This window comes from Martes martes (assembly GCF_963455335.1).
Source record: "Martes martes genome assembly, chromosome: 10".
Taxonomy (NCBI): domain Eukaryota; kingdom Metazoa; phylum Chordata; class Mammalia; order Carnivora; family Mustelidae; genus Martes; species Martes martes.
Window position 1 is genome coordinate 28644282 of NC_137898.1, and position 12247 is coordinate 28656528.

The window sequence follows — 12247 nt, forward strand, 5'->3', positions numbered from 1 at the left end:
TAGCCACATTTTTGGACCTTTTTTTTTTTTTTTAAACAAATAAGGTCTATCGGTTGTTGCCATGACAGCCAAACACTCTGCTGTCAGCTATTGGGGTGAATTATTAAGGATCTTTGTTCAGGACATCATCCGTAAACACACCCGTTCTCCAGGGGAAGGTAACAGGGCTCTCAAAGCGAGAGCGGTCGCAGTGCTGGGAACGCGGGGGTGTGCTTGCCTCCTCATCCTGCCCACAGGGAAGGACCTGGATGAGCCAGCCGTTTGCCTGGGATCCTCTTCCGTGGCCAAAGAGCCTATTCTTCTGGCATTTTTTTCAGGTTATGTAAAAGGCTGGGTGTCCGAGTTCATTTTCCCAGAAGCAGGAGGCTTAAACTGGCACTTTCTTTCATTCCCAGAAATGTTTGACCCATTCCTGCTCAGATAATCCTGCCCACAGAGGCAGACAGCCATCTATGGCGACTGGTTGACCAGGAACAGGTTCATATAGTGGTTCTGTGAGAGAATGGGGGAGACCACTGAAAGAGGAGAAAGTCGGAAAGTGTATGTTTGGAATTTATAGAGATATACATGGCTAACCTCATTTTTATTTAAAAATAAGAGGCACAGCATGTTAGTCGTGAATAAGCTTCTCAGAGGGTAATTTTAAGACAACTGACCGAACCTTTCTGAACCTCAGTTTCCACATATATAAAATGGGTTTAGTAATAGAATTAAATCTGGACACCTGGGTGGCTCTGTCGGTTAAGCATCTGCCTTCCGTTCAGGTCATGATCCCAGGATCCTGGGATCGAGTCCCGCATCGGGCTCCTTGCTTAGTGGGACTCTGCCTCTCCTTCTGCCTGCTGCTCCCCCCTGCTTGTGCGTATCAATATTTCTCTAATGTAGCCAAATCTCCTGAAATCTATTAGGATATTCAAAACACAACCATTTAAAGCTGGTTTTATTTTCATTTTCATGGGTAAACAGTGATTTTCTTTTGCTTTTTTCTACAAGAAAATGCTTGAAGCTACCATCCAAGTAATACCATCTGCCCGTCTTCGCTTTTGCATTGAGATTTGGTTGACACGAACATCCCTGAATTTCATGGCAGTGGTGGCTGAGGGCGTCCACATCTGAAAATATCTAGAAAATGGATACATTTTAAAAGAGACAGTTGCTCTTCTGAGACAGTGAACAAGTGAGGCGTGAGAGGAGGCGAGATGGCTGGTGTATTCCATGGAGAGAAAAGCTTGGTGGTGCGAGAGAAATGTAGCCAGGAGCATAATGAAGGCCCAGAGAAAGTTTTCACAGGTGCTTCTACGCCTTCCTTTCTGTCTTCTCTGCCTAAATTCTTTGAATCCTGATGAGATAAATTCCTCTAGGATAAAGATTAAAAAAAATAGAAGATTATAGAAGTTTGGTTAGAAGATGCTAAGAAGAATCCGGGAACCAGAGAGGAATGAAACCAAGCTCTGTGTCTTTGAAGGAACACACCTGGGGAAAGAGCCAGTCAGGAAAGCAGGTGGGCTGGCCTGCTTCCCGTGGAACTGGCCTTCCAAGATAACTTACAGGTCCCCAACAATGGATCTTTTTTTTTTTGCCTTTTTTTTTTTTAGCATCTTTTTGAAAATTGTGTTATGTTAGTCACCATAAATTACATCATTAGTTTTTGATGTAGTGTTCCAAGATTCATTGTTTACATATAACCCCCAGTGCTCCATGCAATCCGTGCCCTCCTTAATACCCATCACCAGGCTCACCCACCCCCCAACCCCCTCTCCTCCAAACCCCCAGTTTGTTTCTCAGAGTCCACAGTCTCTCATGGTTTGTCTTCCCCTCTGATCCCCCCCGCCTTTACTTTTACTTTCCTTCTTCTAATGTACTCCGTGTTATTCCTTATGCTCCACAAGTAAGTGAAACCATATGATAATTGACTCTCTGCTTGACTTACTTCACTCAGCATAATCTCCTCCAGTCCCATCCATGTTGATACAAAAGTTGGGTATTCATCCTTTCTGATGGAGGCATAATACTCCATTGTATATATGGGCCATATCTTCTTTATCCATTCGCCTGTTGAAGAGCATCTCAGCTCTTTCCACAGTTTGGCTATTGTGGCCACTGCTGCTATGAATATTGGGGTACATACGGCCCTTCTTTTCACGACATCAGTATCTTTGGGGTAAATACCCAGTGGTGCAATGGCTGGGTCATAGAAAACTCTATTTTTAATTTTTTGAGGAATCTTCACAGTGTTTTCCAAAGTGGCTGCTCCAACTTGCATTCCCACCACCAGTGTGAGAGGGTTCCCCTTTCTCCACATCCTCTCTAACATCTTTTGTTTCTTGCCTTGTTAATCTTTGCCATTCTAACTGGTATAAGGTGGTATCTTGATGTGGTTTTGATTTGGATTTCCTTGATGGCTAATGATGATGAACATTTTATCCTGTGTCTGTTAGCCAGTGGATCTTTAAGGTGTTGGGAAAAGACCATTTCATTGCCAGTTATCCTCCTCTGCAGGGTCCTCTGCCTGGGAAGAATGGGAGGCACACCACTCTGAAAACTGTGGGCTTTAGAACCCAACAGACTAGCTGTGTGGCTTTGGGGGAGATGCCTAACCTCTCTGAGCCTCAATGGGCTCATCCGAGGAAAAAGAGACAATCGTATTTTCCCGGCAAGGTTGTCATGAGGATGAAATGAGAACCACTCTGTGACACATCTGTCATATTGTAGGCCCTCGAGTGTGAGTCCACTTCTGTCTGTTGAACACGCTGTCTTCTTCCTAATTTATACAGGGGAGGGCAGGGATGGCCTGAGCTGGGAGATTTACTGGACTAAGTTACAAGTTAGAAAGGGGCGAAGGGAAGAGCTTTCATTTCTGCATATTTGTATTTCACGCTCATTAGTTTCCTCTGAGGCCCATATATGGTATGACCTGGTCAGTCCTTCAGTATGTGGCTAAGTTTTTATTATCATACTTCTTTCGTTTATCCTTGTATGAACCACGTATTTCCAGGAAATTTAACCAAATGCCTCTCTGTAGGCAGACGGTTATCTGTTCGGCTCTCAGTAGCGAAGGGAAAGCCATGTTGCCCTGAGACTCTGTAGCTGGGGGCTTCCTGGCCGTGGCATATCACCTTGACCTCTCTAGGCCTTTTCCCCTTGTTTCCTATGTCAAATATGAGGTTGATGATTAGGTTTTAAAAATCCTTTTACATTCCCCCCAATTCTGTGGCTCAAGTCCTCAGTTCTTTGTATAATTTTCCAATAGCACCAGTAGATAAATGGCCCGACTTCTGGGATGGTATTTTTCTCCCCCAAAGTTGGTAAATCTGAACATGCAGAAGTTGGGACAGTGAGGACTGGGCCGCAGTGGCCAGTATGAATCTAACTCAGCAGGCAAGCTAGCTTCAGTGAAGAATCCGGGTTCTCTAGTCCACTGCGCCCAAAGCTGAAACTGTCGGAGACTCAGTTAGGATTCTTGGATGCAACGCATGTTGTCATTTTGAGTTATGCCCCTATGCTGTGCAGATGGCCTCTGGGTTGGTCTTCTTTATTTGAGAAGGAGGAAGCGCCTACTCACTTATCTATACATGACTTTTCTAAAACTTACAGGATCCTAAGGATGAGATCAGATTTCAGACAGACCAGGAACAAAGCCACATGGATGAGAAAAATCATATTCCACGTGGGATCTGAGGTCATCCAGAGTTTGGCAAATAAAGGTTTTTATACATTTCTGTTAAAATATTTCTGGTATGACACTATTGTTTCAAAGAATCATTCCCAGCTCAACAGTCATCCAACCACTGGTCTAAACTGCATTTAACAAGAGAGCTTCTATTAGTTTTTTATCTCTTGTTCTTGGATCCCATGAGATTTGTGTACCTGATAATACCACGTTCTCCTTTTTTGTTTCGTGTGAGCGCATTTTTTCTTTCAAGCAACCATGTACGTCCTGAGTGAGACAGTGGAGGAGGATGATGGGTTATTACTAAACTTTATTGGGTTGTGGCAATACAGTTTCTCAAAGGTCTGCCCCCCCTTTTTAAAATATCTTATTTATTCATGAGAGCATGAGAGAGAGAGAAAGAGAGAGCATAAGCAGGGTAGAGGGCTAGAGGGGAAAAACAGACTCCCTGCTGAGCACGGAGCCCAATGTGGGACTCGATCCTAGGACCCGGGGATCATGACCTGAGTCGAAGACAGATGGCCAACCAACTGAGCCACCCAGGTGCCTGTCAATGGTCCCTTTTATCCCGTTGACTGTCAGTGCTCCAAACATGCCACTGGACAGCTGCCTTCCCTTTAGCCCTAAGAAGCTCCATGGGTCCGATCTAGAGGGAGATGTCACCAGGGAGATGGTATCATGGTGGCCGCGCCTCAAAACACTAGCACTGCCCTCTGGAATCCAACTGGGCACATTCAACAGATATTGATCAAGCACAGTCTCTGCATCAGACCCTTTGATAGGTGTTAGAAAGGAGCAAGATAAGGTGTTTACTTTTAAGTGGTTTGTACCATTAAGAGAGCAACAATGTGTACAGAACATACCCTACGCCAGGCATTGTTTTAAATGCTTCATGTATGTTCATGTGACATTTAGAATGACCCCAAGAGGGATTATTATCATTCCTGTTCTAGATGGGGAAAGTGAGGCACAGGAAGTTAAGTAACTAGCTCATGTATGTAGCCTGCGAGCCACAGGGCCTGAATCCAGACCCAAGCAGTTGACTTGAGTCTGGGCTCCCTCCCCCAGCTCACAGATTCCTTTTCTCCGATGACCCCAGTGACATCATCTCCTTAATCCTTGTCACCTTTTTCTTCAGGCTGCTTTCTTTCATAACACAGGTTAGAAAAATAACGTTGCTCAAAGCAAAACAAACAACAAACACCTTTCCGTCCAAAAGGCACAAGGCAAAAATCTAAACAAAAAGTAAAATCACTCATCATCCCATTCTGGCTCTCGTTTTAGTTTATGTCCTTTCAATCTGTGTGATTTGTTATTTTGGTAGAAATCTACATTTTCAAGTCTGCGCTTTCCATTGAGGATTATATCAGGTTTTCTTTTTCTTTTCCCCACTGTATTCTTTTTTGATATAACTCTCATGACTTCATTGGCTTGCGTGTTTTTGAAATCATAGTTACACAACACATTGACACCAATCCCTTCTTGCTGGGCATTTAGGTTACTTCTGACATTTTATTGTCATAAGCCACACTGTCTTGCACATCTTTGCATATACAGTTCTTTTTTTCCATATACATTTGATAATTTCCTTAGGTGGTTGGAGGATTTTAACTTTTGTCATGTTTGGGTGGAGAAAGTAGAATCAGATTTCAGAATTAGGTTTAAACGGACCATCTAAGTTCTTTTCACTCCCAGAGAGCTGGAAATGCTCATCGTAAGTGTCTGAAGCATGCTATAAGCCAGTCATCCCTCTTCTGCTTTTGAAGAGAAATGGGAAAACTTATGATTTTGGGCTTTTGGAATTATAGGGCATCTTCTTCCTGACAAATGGATTCATGATTCTAGCAAGGGTTAACGAAACCAAGACGTAGCTGGTCCGGTTGCCTCTTCTCACCCCTCTTGAAGAATCACCCAGTGGGATGACAGAAAATCGAACACATGAGGATCAGGAAGACACAGAACAGGTTGAACAGGAACTTTGCAGATGTGGAAATACAGAGAGGCTGACAGGCCAGGAGGGAAAACACAGTGTGAGGTAAATGGAGGTAAAGGTCTGTCGAGCAGCAGGCAACTCCATGGAAAGGGACCCATTCATAGTGGTTGAACACTGACTTTGCAGCTACAGAGAGCTGAGTCTGAAGCCTGACTTTCCTTTTGAGTTGCTGTGTGATGTCACATGAGTTATTCAGTCTTTCTGAGCCTCAGTATCTTCATCTGTAAAATGGGCACGTTTTAGTTCTTGCTTCACAAAGTAGTTGTGAGTCTTTAATCGGATTATGTAAGCAAAAGTTTAACAACTGTGTGTTGGCTGCTTTGTGCAAGGCAGTGGACTATACCATGTTCGTTTGTTTATCAGCATCAACATCACTCGGTGGGGGGGAGGGGATTATGTGGGGTCAGTGCTTGCACACTGTTGCTGACCATGCAAACAGTTCTGCTTTTTTGAGAAAGACAAGAATTTAAAGGGTGCCATGTGACATTTATGAGGAATGAATGTTACACTTTATCTTCCTGAAGCACAAGGGAGGCTCATCTTGGAATTTCCCATCTGCTTTCTGAGGCAAATGAGGAGAGTTCAGGGACCTCTGCTGAGGGGCTGGTGTCCGCTTCAACAATAAATAGGGTGGGCATGACTGGAGAGGCTTTTGGCTTCTACTTCAATATTCCTCTGGTGTTTTTTTTAAAAAAATTACATTTAGAGCTCGCTCTGTATTAAGATTCTTTTGGGGGCTTTCCTCAAAGGGAAAGAAGGGGGAAACTTTATTGGCTCAGGTCCCTGGGATTTCTAGGGAGTCGGTGGCCACAGACAGAGCAGGATCCGGGGCTCGCATGCTGCCATTGAGATGCTGTTCCCCTTCCCATCTCTTGGCTGGGCCTTCCTGGGCATCTTTGTCTCAGGGACCAATGTGTCCTGCAGCCCGAGGCTTACAGCATCCTCCCAGGTAATGATCCCAGTGATAACAAGTGCCTCATTTCTGCTGCTTCCAGGAAAAGGCCCAGGGAACCATCTCTTGAGCTGGATTTTGCTGGAGTCGCACCCCCATTCCTGGGCTGGCCACGGGTTGTTTGATTGGCCAGGTCTGGATCGCTGCGTTCACCTCTGCAGAGCCAACCAAAGGGGGGGGGGTGTCCCCAAAGGGATGCCGGGAAGACAAAAAAAGCCAAGAAAGGAGGGGAAAGGAAGGAAGGGAGGGAGGGAGAAAAGAAGGGAAAAGGAAGGGAAATACAGGACTTCTACAAACTCCGAAGTCTCTCATGATTAGGTGCCTTACACCTGTGCTCTGCAGTGCTGAATCCCAGCTTTTATCAACGACTTTTTTTCTTGTCTTTTCCACCTACACCCCGACGTCTGTGTGATTTTAAAGACAAGTGTTGCTTTTCATCACCTCGGCTTCCGCGGTTGCTGTGAAGCCTGCTTCTGGAAGCTCAGCGTGTCATTAGTAGCATACCAGCCACCCCGTGCCGCTTAACTTCTCCCTGCAGACTCTAAAAATACCCAGAGGCACTCAAACAAACAGCGAGGCGCTGTGTGCGCAGGCGCGGGCTCATCCCGCCGGCCGGGTCTCTAAATTGCCTTAACACCGCTGCTGTCGGGAGAGCCATCGGCTCACACGGCTCTATCCTTTATTTTTTACTTTTCGTTTTGGCTCACCTATGCTGCTGTTGATGCAGAGGAGAAAGAAAAGGTTACTGATGCAACAGAATTGACTGGAGGAAAGGGAAAGAGGGAGACAGACACCAGGCTTGTTCCCACTGTGTTCGCAGCTTGGTATAGACCTGAACTAGGATGTGTCAAGAGATCAGACCAGTCCAGGGAGCCGCAAAGATTAGCTGGGATTTAAAATAAAACTCTTTAACAGGAGGTCACCTAGAATAACGCTCACGTATGTATCCGTGAAGAGGCCTGCGGACCATATCCGGAGAAGGTTAGTGCTTACAAATGAGCCCCAGGGCCACAACCTGGGGTGGTTTTTCAAAGGCAAAACAAAAATAGGTCTCCTTTCCGTGGAAGTCTTAGGTGCATTTGGGCTCTCCAGGGAACCGAGGTCTTTCTTGTGTCAAGGAGGGTGTCCCATTTTATGGAGCCGAGTTGGCGTCACCTGTCCTGTGTCTAACAGTTTGGGGACCTGCCTGGTGCTGGTTGTCTTATCAAACCCATGAGCACTTGAGTTTTTTGAAACCTGGCCAAGGGATTAAATGATAACATTAGATGGGTTATGAAAATATGTGAGTCATTGCAGATGTGACCTTTTAAAGATTGCCTGCAGAAATCAGATGTCTCCTTAACAAGGTAATGAACCTGAACCCAAAGTAAGCAGGCAAGTGGTCTTTTGCTATCGTGCTTCAGCGGAATCTATTAGATGTCCCTCGTGATGATTATGGAAAGGAGAAAGAAAACACACAGCTTTTTTCCAACTCTATGGATGTGTGCACTACAGGGAACATTTGTTTTAGCTATTGGGGACTGCCACGCGATGAATAGATTGCCCAGAAGTCGCTCTCAGAGCAACCTTTCAGTTGGCTGGTTTTATGGCAGGATTCTGGGATTTAAATTAAAAAGTTAAGCCTTGCAGGGTAAGCATGAGTAAGTTCTTGGGACAGAATGTACTCAGCATTGTTTCCATCCATACGTGAGTGGAGGAAGCGTATGTACCCCGGACATATGCTTCTCATTGGAAAATACGATCAAATGTCTCTCTCTGGACTGGCTCTCCAGGAAAGTCTTTGGCACCTTCTCAAGCCTTAAGTGAAGGCTTCTAAGCTCCCAAATTGCTAGGTGGTCTCTCCCAAGGAACATGTCACAGGCAGGGGCGCCTTGTTCTTTGTGGGGGGGAGTTTGCTCATCCAGGATTCCACGTCTGCCTTCTTAAAAAAACAAAACAAAACAAAAAAACCCCCAAACCTGCATTGTTTATTTCAGAGGAATTGCCTAAATGTGGCAGAAGCTTTGAATAGTTTTGTGAATCTGGGCAGCTGTAATCGCAGTGTTAGTAATAATAGCAGCAGCCGTAACAAGAGCTGACATTTCTTTTTTTAAGATTTTATTAATTTATTTGACAGAGAGAGAGAGATCACAAGCAGGCAGAGAGGCAGGCAGAAAGAGGGGGAAAGCAGACTCCCCGCCGAGCAGAGAGCCCAATGCGGGCTCCATCCCAGGACCCCGAGATCATGACCTGAGCCGAAGGCAGAGGCTCAACCCACTGAGCCACCCAGGCACCCCAAGAGCTGACATTTCTATGGCGCTTTCTGTGCGCTGGGCTGTGCTCTGTGTCACAGATTCTAATGCACTTAATCCACAAAGAATGGGGCTATGGATTTCTCCCTCCATCCTCCCCTGCTCCTTCCACAGCTACAATAATCCAGGTTGGCTATGCACCTTTCCCAAGACCAACTTGTAAATGCGCCCCTCAGACCTGACTTTGCGCAGGATTGTACTGAAGAGAACCACAGGCTGTGCATTGTTGGACACACGCTTGCCTTTCACACTCTTGTGGGTTTGGGGAGCGGTAAATCCAAAGCATACCATTTCTCAGTCCCATCAAGAGATTCCATTACGGGGAAAGACCCCTTTTGTCCCCCCACCCCCACCCCCTGCTCTCCTCAAACATATTTGAGAGCTTCTTGTTTTATGCTAAGTGATTAAACTTCATGGAAAAGAAGTGGACTGTTAAGAGTTGCTCATAAAGACACACGTGGCCCACACGAGTGGGAAGGGGGAGCTGTTTTGGAGAGAAAGATTTTTCCCAAACCCTACTGGGTGTCTGACAACCTTAAACCTCTTTGGCTCCGTCAGCATTAATGTTTCTCCTTTTTTGGCCTTTCCTCTGCTTTTGGGTGAAGATGTGTGATAGGTAGCAGCGAGCTGCTTTAAGATTTTGGTCTTCCCCGGAGGCAGTGTCCCCCGAGTGTCTTGCATGTCATCATCCAAACAGTGTTTCAGGATAATCAGTCCCTGAAGTAATACTGTGCAAAGGCATCAGGTCCCTTCCACTTGAGCCCGCGTCTTAGGATCTGGGGAATCCGTCCTTTCCTAAATTTATGTATTGCTTTTCCTTCCAGAGTGTGGAATCCTAAACCAGGACTGGAATGTGTTTTGGGGGTGGGAGGCAGGGGTATTACTGATAATATTTCCAAGTGTGAAACCAGTGGACTCGGGTTGGATGGAGGGGAGTTTGCCTGGTGCTGTGTGGCTTTATTCTTCTGGCTGAAACTACTAAGGGAACTTCCAAGTGCAATGCTGGTTTCGTGCGCCCCTGCACAGGTGTTTTCATTTAGAAATACCCAAGTCATGAAACAGCCTGGCAACCCGGGTTTCTTTTCTTCTTCTTCTTCTTCTTTTTTTTTTTTAAATTAACATATAATGTATAATTTGTTTCGGGGGTACAGATCTGTGATTCATCAGTCTTATACAATTCACAGCCCTCACCATAGCACATACCTCTCCGATGTCTATCACCCAGCCACCCTATCTGACCCCCCACCCCCCAGCAACCCTCAGTTTGTTTCCTGAGATTAAGTCTCTTACAGTTTGTCTCCCTCTCTGGTTTTGTCTTGTTTCATTTTTCCCTCCCTTCCCCCATGATCTTCTGTCTTGTTTCTCATATTCCTCACATCAGTGAGATCATATGATAATTGTCTTTCTCTGATTGACTTATTTCGCTTAGCATAATACCCTCTAGTTCCATCCAAGTCATTGCAAATGGCAAGATTTCATTTCTTTTGATGGTGGCATAGTATTCCATTGTATATATGTACCACTTCTTTCTCCATTCATCTGTTGATGGACATCTAGGTTCTTTCCATAGTTCGGCTATTGTGAACATTGTTGCTATAAACATTCGGGTGCATGTGCCCCTTCGGATCACTACATTTGTATCTTTAGGGTAAATACCCAGTAGTGCGATTGCTGGGTTGTAGGGTAGCTCTGTTTTCAACTTTTTGAGGAACCTCCACACTGCTTTCCAGAGTGGCTGCACCAACTTGCATTCCAACCAACAGTGTAGGAGGGAACCCAGGTTTCTTAAAGAAAAGCCCACCTTGGAATAAAGGGAACGTGTGTTTGCAGTTTCCTAGATAATTTAGATCATGTAGATCTCCAAAATAGATGACTGAGGTCAAAAAAACAAAGAAAACAAGCAGAACAAACAAAACAAAACAGACCAACCAATAAGCAGAAACTACTCTGCTTGTCCGGTGTCTAAATGATCTGGATTTGATAAACATGACAGGCACAATCAGAGGGATGGGGCAAAACCTGCATGAATATGCCCGCTCTAACCTGTCTTTGAGGATTACTTTTCAGGGGTCACTGAGAGGAGGTTCATGTCTTCTTAGCTGCTTGATGATTTTTTTTTTTTTAAACCACACATTTTTTTTTTTAAACCTGCATTCCTTGGATGCAGGAAGAATGGAGGGAGCCTGGGCTTCGCCCATCCAGAAGATCTGGACTTACATTCTGGTGTGGCCACTTAGCCTTCTGGTTAGGCAAACTTTCTGAGCCACAGCTGCCTCATTTGCATATGGAGTTGGTAACCACGCCCCTTCAATATTGATCAAATGGAGCCATGGATATAGAGCATCTGGTCGGTGGTGTGGAGAGGATTAAATGAGCTAATGCAGGCAGAATGTGTACCGCCTTGCTGCACATAGCTGGTGGGAACCATGCCTTTGTTTCTCCTTTACCCCGTTGGCTGCCAGCCCTTCTGACCCTCATGAAGACCCTTACTCTCCCTGGCCTGCCACTTGGTCCATGTGTGCCAAACCTGCCACGTTTCTGGAGGCTCAATCCTGCCTGCAAAGTAGTTCCTTCAACTTCCAAGTGATCCAAGCCTTTCCTGGCCAGCGGCCCTCGACGTGTGGGGGTCGAATAAATTTGTAGAATAGCATCGCTGAGGATTTGAGTCCTAGAGAAAGACAATAGAGTCACATCTTCAAGCACATGGAAGTGATCTGTTCTTCTGAGGCAGACCCAGGCTTCGAAATCAAAGTGCTGCCAGCTTTTTGGGTGGTTGTTGTTATTCACAATTTAAAACAGATCTGATGCTGAATCAAGATGAATACTTATTTGCATAAATAGGTGGAAATGATATAATTACAAAGATCAATGCGTTAGTTTCTAAACTAAGAATGTCAGTGGTTTTGATCCTCCTGTCATTTGAATGTTTTGTTTGTTTTTTCAACACTGAATTTAAAAAAAATTTTTTAGATAATTTTAGACTTAAAAAGAAGAATTGCAGAAGTAAGACAGAAAGTTCCCGGGTGCCCCTCTCTTGGCTTCCTGTAATGGTCACATTTCACACAACCATAGAACATTGGTTAAAATCAAGAAATTAACTCTGCTCCAATACAGTTAACTTAGAACTCACTTGGATTTCCCTAGTTTTCCCACTAAGGTCCTCTGTCTGTTCTGGGATCCAGTTCAGGGTCCCAGATTGCACTCAGTTCTCTGTCTCCTCCCCAGTGACAGTTGCTTAGGTCTTTCCTTGTCTCTCATGACCTTGACATTTTTGAAGAGGACTGATTGGTTATTTTGTAACACGCCTCTCAACTTGGGATCATCTGATAGTTTGTCCTTTC

The 12247-nt window shown here is 45.0% G+C and overlaps 1 protein-coding gene across 1 annotated transcript in view; it reads left to right on the forward strand.

Annotated features, from left to right (window-relative positions):
- The first annotated feature begins 7225 nt into the window (after window positions 1-7225).
- Window positions 7226-12247, forward strand: part of SLC1A2 (solute carrier family 1 member 2) — a 102127-nt gene continuing 97105 nt past the window's right edge. The window contains exon 1 of the mRNA XM_080817750.1: window positions 7226-7596. The gene's annotated coding sequence lies outside the window, so the exon portion shown is untranslated. The remainder of the gene's footprint in view (window positions 7597-12247) is intronic.